This window comes from Lactuca serriola, chromosome 5 (assembly GCF_051521515.1).
Source record: "Lactuca serriola cultivar US96UC23 chromosome 5, Lser_US96UC23_V15, whole genome shotgun sequence".
In the NCBI taxonomy this organism is placed as follows: domain Eukaryota; kingdom Viridiplantae; phylum Streptophyta; class Magnoliopsida; order Asterales; family Asteraceae; genus Lactuca; species Lactuca serriola.
In genome coordinates, this window is record NC_136412.1 from 251,576,755 (window position 1) to 251,587,343 (window position 10,589).

General features: G+C 36.8%; 1 non-coding gene across 1 annotated transcript; it reads left to right on the forward strand.

Moving 5' to 3' along the window:
- Positions 1-9,593: 9,593 nt before the first annotated feature.
- TRNAG-UCC (transfer RNA glycine (anticodon UCC)) lies at positions 9,594-9,665 on the forward strand. The gene has a single exon. It is a non-coding gene; the product is annotated as a tRNA-Gly (tRNA).
- Positions 9,666-10,589: the final 924 nt, after the last annotated feature.

Consider the following 10,589-nt stretch of genomic DNA (forward strand, 5'->3'; position numbering starts at 1 on the left):
TTTTGCTGCTGTTAACATTCATTGGGGGGTATATACTGAAACCATGCATAGGCAATACATACTAGAAAAATTATAAATATAATGTAAAAATTATAAATATAATGTATGACTGCATTATAGTACACAATATGATTTTAAAAGACAAAGGCCGAAACAAATCTCCCAACCTATCAAGAAGGTCTAAACGTTAATCAAGATACTCTTCAGGAATTGTATTGCCGAAAACCCCACAACAACCTTCGATCGGATCTTGTGAAACACACTACAAACTTCTACATACTACTTGTAATTTCTTTTATTATGATGTTATTTATTTAGTTGCATTTTTTATTTTGAGTTATTTGTTTAGTTGTATTTTTTTATTTTTGACTAAAGTTTTAAATTTAGTGTATTCTTTTATTCTCTATTTAATTTAGTATTTTAATAAAACAAAAGTGTGAGATGATGTAGCATAGAAAGATAAATAATTTCTATAGTTTGGGTTGATTTTAGGATAGAGTGGAAAAATAAAGGAAACCCAGTGATGTTAATATGGACAGAGAGATGGAAAAATGACCATTCCTTCCACCCTAAGGGCACTACACATATTTCACAGTGTCACATCTAGCTAGAAGTCAATAAATTTTTTAAGCTTAAAACCTAGCTAGCACACAATATCTTTTAAATGAATAAACAATGTTCAATACAAACCACTTCATCAATATACATACGATAAACAATTGTATAAAAGTTGTATCACCATATCAGGACCATCACTCGACCTCCAACCGACCACCTAACTTGCCCCTACAATGAGAGTCTAGTGGTTGATGTGTTAAATTATGAAGAAGAGGTCCAAAGTTCAAACCTAGAAACACCTAAAGTATTACTAGTGCTCCATGATTTAATCCCATATGATATGATGGGCCATGGGAAGGTTCGGCATGGGTCACCCTGATGGTGCAATTTATCATTGTTTTAAAGTGTTCACCAAATTCCAAGGAAAGGCAAGGTATATGGAAGACAATTTAGTATTATTTGGAATAATAGGACTAACTAGTGTTCCATTAATGTGACTCACTTAATGTCACATATCACTCCAAGTGTGTCTTATATTGGTATAACTTACATACTTTAATAAATGGTACATGTAGAGGCAACATATGTCATTAATGTAGCTTTATATGCATAAGAAGTGACTTTGTCTCCTGGATATAGTTCATTAAATTTGAGATTTTATGAGAAAACATTATATATAGAAGTGACATGTCCAATATAGGTCCAACATGAATTATGCCCTATATAATTTTATTGGAATGCAAAAAACAAAACCATGTGGAGGCGATCGATGATGAAGGTTACTATATGTTTGGATGTGGAAACAATGTTTTAGTATTATAACTTTGAATGTTTTGATATAACATCATGGTCCCTATGGTTTAGGCTAATTTACACGTTTGGTCCCTAACTTATTTTTTTAACTCGGAAGGTCCCTGTTGTTTGTTTTTGTTATGCGTTTGGTCCATGTCTTACCTAAAAAGACTATTTTACCCTTGATTTTTTAATTTATTTAAATAAACAGACCCCCAACCCCACCCCCTCACGTTACCTTACTTACCCTACCATTTTTTCCTATTTAAATAATAATTTTTTTATGTAAGACAAGGACCAAGCGCATAACAAAAACAAACAGTAGGGACCAAGCGTGTAACAAAAGCAAACAATAGGGACATTCCTCTCTCTCTCTCTCTCTATATATATATATATATATATATATATATATATATATATATATAGAGAGAGAGAGAGAGAGAGAGAGAAAGAGAGATACATAAGGGATCGTGTCGCACCAATATGAGACACACTAACACTCCCCCTCGGATTTGGATGCTTGATAAAGATAGTAAGGTATGTGTGCTGAGCCACAAGGGTGCGGGACGCCGACTATGATACCATGTAAATATATGTGGACCCTAATATTGTCTCTCCAAAAGAGTCCTTATGGAGAGAAGGGAGGCTCCAACATATATGTAAACATAAGAGACCATGTCACACCAGTATGGAATATACAAACACATTGTTTTGTATTTTGTTTAAATGTTATGTATTAGATTTTAAGGATTTTGAGTGCATGCTTTTAGTTGTTTGTAAAGAAATCAAAGACTTAATACTTTCATTACTCAATAAATTACAAAAAAAAATCCTTACTACATAACTCTAAAAATATTCTTGACAATTTACAGTTTAATAAAAAAAAAAGTAAACCATTAACACTAACAATTCAAAGAAAACATAGACTAAAAGGAAACCCTAATAACATATGTATAAGATGATCAACTTTGATAGAGTGAGACATAAGTGTATTGGAATTTAAATTTTATTTACGTATTAGATATCGTTAACGCATATCTTTTATTAGCTTGTGCCTTAAGTTTAAGACATTACGTTTTTATCTTTTTCTATGTATTTAAACATTCTGGGGATCAATAGAAGAATAAATTTTATGCTGTCAATTCCTAGATGGTATCTAAGCATGCCAACGAAACTCTTACCTACAACAATTACACAGATTGGTCTCAAGAGAGCCACACATGTGAGACTTTCGACCATGATACAATATGATGAGTTTTGATACAAAATATAAGTGTGTTTTTCATAAAAACCGGTCAACAGAAGCGTTAAAAATAACAAGTTTATTTTTGAGTTTATAATAAAACCAAACCATCTAGAATCCATTTATAGAGGTTAAAATAATATAAAACAATCATATAGTATTTTAGAATGACAACATTTGGAGCCTTTGAACCCACCTAGTTTTGGAGTGTTAATGAAGATAGAAAAATAAAAGAGTATGATTTTCTCTACAAGTATCCACCATCAAGATTAAGGCACTTGGAATGCTAGTTCCGTCTTGTATTCTTGAGTATCTTACGCCTTTAATTAACTAACTCAAATAAGCACTAAAAGAGACAACTCAAGGAAGCTTCAAATCACCAAAATAGCTTCAAAAGAGAGAGAAATGAAGGGAGGAAAGGTGGTTTCGTTCACCATAAGGAAAGAGTAAAAACTAGCCAAAAAATGCAAGAACATGCATTCATTTTATACTCTCATGCAATACATACCTTTAGATTATAATAATATAAAGTATCGGTAGTCTTTTAGAAGCATTGAGAACATAAAAGGAAAGTTGACAATCAACATCTTCTCTTATAAAAATGATTTTGGCCATGCTTAAGAAGAAGATAAAAATTATCTAGCTAGCTTATTAACCATGATATGTTAACTCATTAACTTAATCATGGTTAACCAAAGTATCCAAAACTTTGTACATGACTTATTAAATCATATCATATGATATAATAACTAGTTATTATTATTTTCACAAAACAATAATTATTCCCTAAATAAATACAAGAATTAATATTATTTATTAACAATCATCTTAATAATAAATATACAAAATGTGCCAACTTGATAAAGGTGTGATCCTATAGGATCATATATTATTAGCAATATCACTCAATAATGATTCTTGGACATATAAATTCAACAAAATATTAACCGAACTGGGATAAATATTAACCGAGTAGGCAATATCTAGATACGAATTCTGCATTCTACATCCATGCATCTGATTACCCCAAACAGATGCATGTCAATGAAACTCTTACTGACAACAACTATACCGATTGGTCTCAAGAGATGATGAAATTTCTCTTTGCCAAAAATAAGGTTGGTTTTGTTGATGGATCCATCGCGAAACTAGAAAAGGATTAAGCCAAATACATGTCCTAGATGCATTGTGATGCCATGGTAAAATGGTGGCTCACAACAGAAATGGAGAAGGGAATAAGGAACAATATAAAGTATGCTCATACTGATTCTGAGATCTAGAACGATCTAAATGAGTGTTTTGGGAAAGAAAGCACGCCCATGACATATGAATTAAAACAAACACTCTCGATGACGCATCAGAACACAACCATTGTGTCCATCTATTACACTAAGTTGCGTAATCTCTAGGATGAAATCAGATTTGTGCTTTCTTGTAATGTAACAACGTAAAATTTAAGACAATTTTTCACTTTTTTAATTATGCAATTTCATTCATAAAAGATTCCAATTCTCAATGTTCACATAACAATTCCATAAAATCACATCCCAAGATTAAACATATGAAACTCCGGTAGTGTGTATTGGTCATGTCGGCGCCTTCCCGCGATCCTCACTGGTACCTGAAACACATCACACAAACACTATAAGCACAAGGCTTAGTGAGTTCCCCAAAATACCACATACAACACATACGCCTCTCGAGGCTACAGTACGACCCTCCGATCGATGTGTCTCAACGGGACCCTCCAGTCCCATAGCTCGTTGGACCCTCTGGTCCGGTCATAGCTCGTTGGGCCCTTCGGTCCGGTCTGTATCGTTGGACCCTTCGGTCAAGTCTATGTCGTTGGACCCTCCGGTCCGGTCTATACAATCACATAGCATACATATATCACATTGCACATAATCACATACATACACATAACATACAAGACCCTCCGGTCTACATAAATATACCACCCTAGGTAACGTATAGTGAGAAAACTCACCTCGGGTATCTCGGATAATCTCACACTCGAACACACTGATCTAGCCCCCGCCTAAACACATAACAACATTCTCAAATAAATAATGGCTCTCAAAGGCTAGCTTAAATCCACTCTACAATTCTACAGAAGGGTAAAAGACCATTTTACCCCTCCCTAACCCTAAAAGTCCAAGGTTTGACCAAAACCCTAAAAGTCAACGGAAGTCAACAGAAGGAAGTACGCGGCGCGTACCCTCTCTGTACGCGGGGCGTACGCCGGCGAGTCACAAACGGGGTCTCAGCCCCTTACGCTGCGCGTATTGAGTGTTACGCCCAGCGTAAGTCTTAGTTCAGCCTTTCCTTGGTTTTTGGTCTTAAACGGTTAAGACAATCATTCATCTCCCAGATCTAACTCTTTCTAGACCTCTTATCCCATAAAGTCAGAACCTTTAAGCCTTTGCATGGCTGTAAAGGTCCCTACACCCTCTAACACTTTTCCTTCCTCCTCAAAAGGTCTAGATCACATGCATGGCTCAATATCCACGTCCAAGATTGCATTTTTATGAACATACAACTCATTTTGTCCTGAAATATGATAGATCTAGGCCAATGGAGACCATTTGCTCATAAAGTCTCCATCTTGAGACCAAAAACCCTAGAAATTGGTCCAAGAAGCATACCACACAAAAGACAAGTCAAGATTTGAGCTTTTTACCTCATGAAGAAGCTCCAACCTCTGAAAAGCTCGGATCTACACTTGTCCACAACTCTTAGCCTCCAAAATGGCCTCTTCTTCTTTTCCACCACTTTGAAATGACACTTTGAAGCTTAGAACACCAACACACTAGCTAGAAACGAAGGATGACTCTCTATTAGGGTTTCACTCACTGAAATGGGGGCTGAGGTCAAGACCATAACGTTTCTTTTATAATGTACAAGCCCCAAATTAGGGTTTACACCTAGGCTCGCTACGTCCCGCGTAACCCTAGGTACACCCAGCATACCCAGGCGAGTCCGCGTCCAAAATAAGCGTGCGAGTACGCGTAGCGTACTCTTCAGTACGCCCAACGTACTCACAAGCCTAACAATTCAATTTAGGCTTAACTTGACAACTTGGGAAAAGGAGAAGGGTTTAAGAGACACACACCTGAATTCGGGATGTTACAATTCTCCCCCATTAGATCCAAACTTCGCCCTCGAAGTCTCTTGCCGCAAACAACTCCGGATGCTGCTCCCGCATCTCTGACTCCGGCTCCCAAGTCAGCTCAGACCCTCTCCGATGTTGCCACTGGACCTGAACCAGAGGCACCTCCTTGTTCCTCATAATCTTGACCTTCCGATCCAAGATCACGATCGGTCTCTCAACATAATTCAGACTCGCAATATCCTCCAACGGTACCACTATCGACTCGTCGGCGATACACTTCCTCAGCTGAGACACGTTGAAGGTATCATGAATTTGGCTTAACTTTGCAGGTAGCTCCAAACGATATGCCACCTTGCCCATTTTCACAGACACTCTGAATGGACCGATGTACCGGGGCCCCAGCTTGCCCCTCTTCATGAACCGGATCACTCCTTTCCAAGGAGACACCTTCAGGAGTACAAAATCTCCGACCTGAAACTTGAGCTCGGATCGTCGCCTATCCGCGTAACTCTTCTGGCGACTCTGGGCTGTCAACAATCTCTGTCTAACCCATTGTATCTGCTCTGTCGTCTGAAGCACTAACTCAGTGCTACCCAACACTCGTTGCTCAACCTCTCCCCAGCAGATGGGAGTCCGACACCTCCGCCCATACAATAACTCAAAGGGAGGCATACCGATACTCGAATGGTGGCTGTTGTTATAAGAAAATTAGGCCAACGGCAAGTGCGTGTCCCAACTTCCTCCGAAGTCCAACACGCATGCACGGAGCATGTCCTCGAGCGTCTGAATTGTCCGCTCACTCTGCCCGTCTAACTGCGGATGGTAGGTGGTACTGAAATGCAGCCTCGTGCCCAAATCCTCATGGAACTTTTTCCAGAACCTGGAAGTGAAACGTACATCCCGATCCGACACAATCGAGATCGGCAGTCCATGCCGAGATACCACCTCCCTCATATACAACTCGGCCAACCTCTCTGCGGAAGAGCCCTCACTGATAGCAAGAAAGTGAGCGCTCTTCGTCAGCCGGTCGACGATCACCCAAATTGCATCGACACCCCTCGTGGTCCTCGACAATTTGGTGATGAAATCCATGTAAATCTGTTCCCACTTCCATTGGGGAACCTCCAGTTGCTGCAACTTGCCATGTGGACGCTGGTGCTTGGCCTTAACCTTGCGATATGTCAAGCACCTCTCGACAAACTATGCTACATCCCTCTTCATACAGGGCCACCAATAATCTTTCTTCAGGTCCAAATACATCTTAGTGGCCTTGGGATGGATCGAGAATCTCGATCGATGCGCCTCCTCCATCAGTGTGGTGCGCGCCCTAGATCTAGGTTTCTCTAATGAACATGATTTTCATCCAAGACTTGCAAACCCTAGATCTATGGTATACAATCTGAAATTGACAATTTAAAAGAGATCTAGATGATTACCTTTACTTGAAAGCTTGAATCTTGTTATCCTTGGAGCTTAGAGTCACAATTGTTACTCCTCTAATGGCTTACAAACACCAAGAGGCAAGAGGATGATTTGGAGAGAGGTTGTAGGCACAAAATCGGCTCTAGGAACTCCTTTGGGTTTCTGGTAGCTGATTTCTGTAGCCCCTGGGTCCTTTAAATACTTGAGCTGCTAGGGTTACAACTTGAAACCCTAATCGGATAACTTAGGCCTTAAGCAGTCCAATGATCCTTCTTGATTAGGGCTTGGATGAATTCAAGGAGTCCACACACCTTAATTTCGTCCACCCTATGATCCATAAGGATCCACAACCCAAAACCAACTATCACACAATTGACAGTTCTATTCCCCTTTATTTAACTAATCTCTTTTAGTCACATAATTAATTCTTAATTAATTCTTGTCTAATATTAATTAAACTATATGATTTCTCCTTTAATATATTAATCGTATAATATATTAATAAATCATAATAACCTCATTATTTATAAATCATCCTATCATGTTGCTCTGGTGAAGGCAACCCAAAAGGACCATGAACAACCGGGTTAAGTACGTACTTACCAAATATAGTTACGAGCTTAGACACTAATCTAATAGTCTCCCACTTGGATAAGTCTAGTAACTATAAACGTAAGCACAATCCAATTAGCAATCGTAGCTCTCAAAGATGTTGTCGAACTCTGATCTTATCAACAACCTGTCCTTTAGATAAGAGATCGTATGGTCCTCTGTTCTAGATATCATGCGGGCAATTACATGGAACATAGTCATACTTATTATCCAGCAGTTTGTTTCTCGATCTCTGATTTGCTTGACATAGAACTTAATAACAAGACACTCTTCTTCAACCTTTCATATAATCAGATCTAATCGAGAAAAAAGATTGATTTGGTTTCTGGATGAAACTTGGTAACCATATTAATAATAATTGGATCTATTATTCGCAACTAATCAACACACACAAACACACGCACACACACACACACACACATATATATATATTATTAGTCGGTTTCCTTACATGTCTATTGGTTCTGATATTCAACAACTCACATAATATGCTTGAAACCAAATTAATCACAAGTTAGTGGCTCATGACAAGATGCATGTTCTTGATGTACTTCGTTGCACTCTCTCGTGTCACTATGTGCTTATAGTTCTGGCTTAGGATGCATATATCTTTGAAGGGGTGTGATATCCATTAATGTATGACATTTTTTCCCTTGTTACATCACTTCCTTTTCATTTTTTTTTGTTTTACATTAATGGGGATCAAGAGTAGTTTGTATTTTTTATATATAGAACTTTAAAATAAATAAGTTTTCATATTTATTTTTATTCCCGGTCTATTAGGATTTGATAACATACTATTTTGATGTATGTCTTAGATGCTAAGAAATAAAAAGTAAGATACAAATAAGTAAAGCTGTACAAATAAGTAAAGTTGTAAATTGAGTGAAATTAAGAAGTAAGATATAAATAAGAAGTAAGATACAAATTAAGACATTGCCTTTTAATTTTGCAATTAAGAGATAAACAAACAAGTCCTTAGAAATGTATGTTTAGTCTTGAGTATGTGGAGAACACTCTTTAAGTAAAAGTTGTTATTTAAATGTTTAAATTATGATGTATGGAGATGGGACTTCCAGAAGGGTGTTTTTCTTTTAAATATTATGTTTTCGAGTACAATGTCGTTCCATTGGTCGTAAGTGTAGTGTTTTACATCACACCAGTTTTCTACTATCTCCACTTGCATACTTCTTATATCTTGATTGGTACAACTCCATTTAATATTACATTGTTTTGTATGAAGATCCACAACAGAGAGGGCTCTTGTACATACGATTTTAAGTCTATATTTAAAGACTTTGTTTTTATTGTAGACCAAATGTTTGTGAGTGAACCCATCAAATGCATAGTGATTCCCTAGAATTGGACTTAGCCTCACGTTAGGTGAACCACTATAGTTCTCATTTTTGGTTTGAATCTTCTTTCCTTTAACTTTTATATTTTTGCATCAACTTTTGTTATTATTATTTTTTTTTGTAACTGAGGTCGGAAATTTGTATCTTAAAATGCTTTGTAATTTATATTTATATAAAATCAAGTATGTTCTAATTACTTTATAAACATTATCATGGGTGTGCAACGAGTTTTTATATCCTATAAACATCAACACCACTTTCCCAAGGGTGCACTAAATTTCACAAGTGTTTATATTACTTAAACGTTCCTTTGAAAAGGGATTTTCAATTATATTATTGTATGATTTTGAGTAATAACCCTATTCTTTTTTTCAGTAGACTTTAAAAGGTCAATACATATTTATGATTTGCATCCCATACTGACATACTCCCATGCATGTACTAAGAACTAAGAAGTAAACATGTTCTAATAAATCAATACATTTAAAAACAACATCTAGCGTTTGTAGTCCAACGGTTAGGATAATTGCCTTCCAAGCAATAGACCCGGGTTCGACTCCCGGCAAACGCAATTTTTTTGATCAGTTAAATCACAAAATAGACCGCTAAAATTCCAATTTCAACCTTCTCGTTTGCCGCGATAATTCCAGAACCCTCCAAAACTCATTTTTCTCGTCTTCCTCGAAAAATCATATTCCCTTGCTGCATTTCAATTCGGTTTCATGAACTCCCTACAGAATGGCGTTGGAAGCCTTTTTGTTCTCCCTCCCTCCCTCTCTTAATTCGGCTACAACCGGACAGTTATAAAAGGTTAGAATCAGTCCCTTTTCATGTTTGAGGTTTCAATTTTCTGCTAGATTTGAATTGATTTACTTTATCTTTCCGCGTGGATAAAATTATGCTTCATACTGAAAGATTATTTTAAGTTTTAAATTGTTCGAGGGCTGTGAATTTGATGAATTTATTCTGATAACTATTTTGAGCTCTATGTTGGATACTCTTTAGTCGCATAATCATCAGGGTGCTTTTGGATTTGGCTGATTGTAAATATTATATGCAACATGTAACTGAATTTCAGAAGTATTCGCCCCTCTGAACTCTATCTGAATCTGTCAAGGGTTTTTTATTGTTGCTCGAAACAAGATTTGTAGGTAAAAGGCCAGACCTCTTAGAATTTATTCCCAATGTAATAGAAGTTCTTAGACATATCAGAAGTCCAGAAATATATTATCTGATCTTCCTTGGCAATTTAGGATGTTGAATGTAAATATCTTATCTGATTCTTAGTGCTACAACCCCACCATATATCATTATCTGACCAATGTTCAAACAGAATACAAAGAATAGATATAAAAATGTACAAGATTGTCGAGGTATCTGAGTATTAGAGGCAGAAAAGAAGATACCTAAGTTAGAATTTTTCACTAGGTCAATGCCTAGTTGTTGATTTTAATGTTATTACCTGCAGATCATCATCTGCTTGATGGAATTAGCC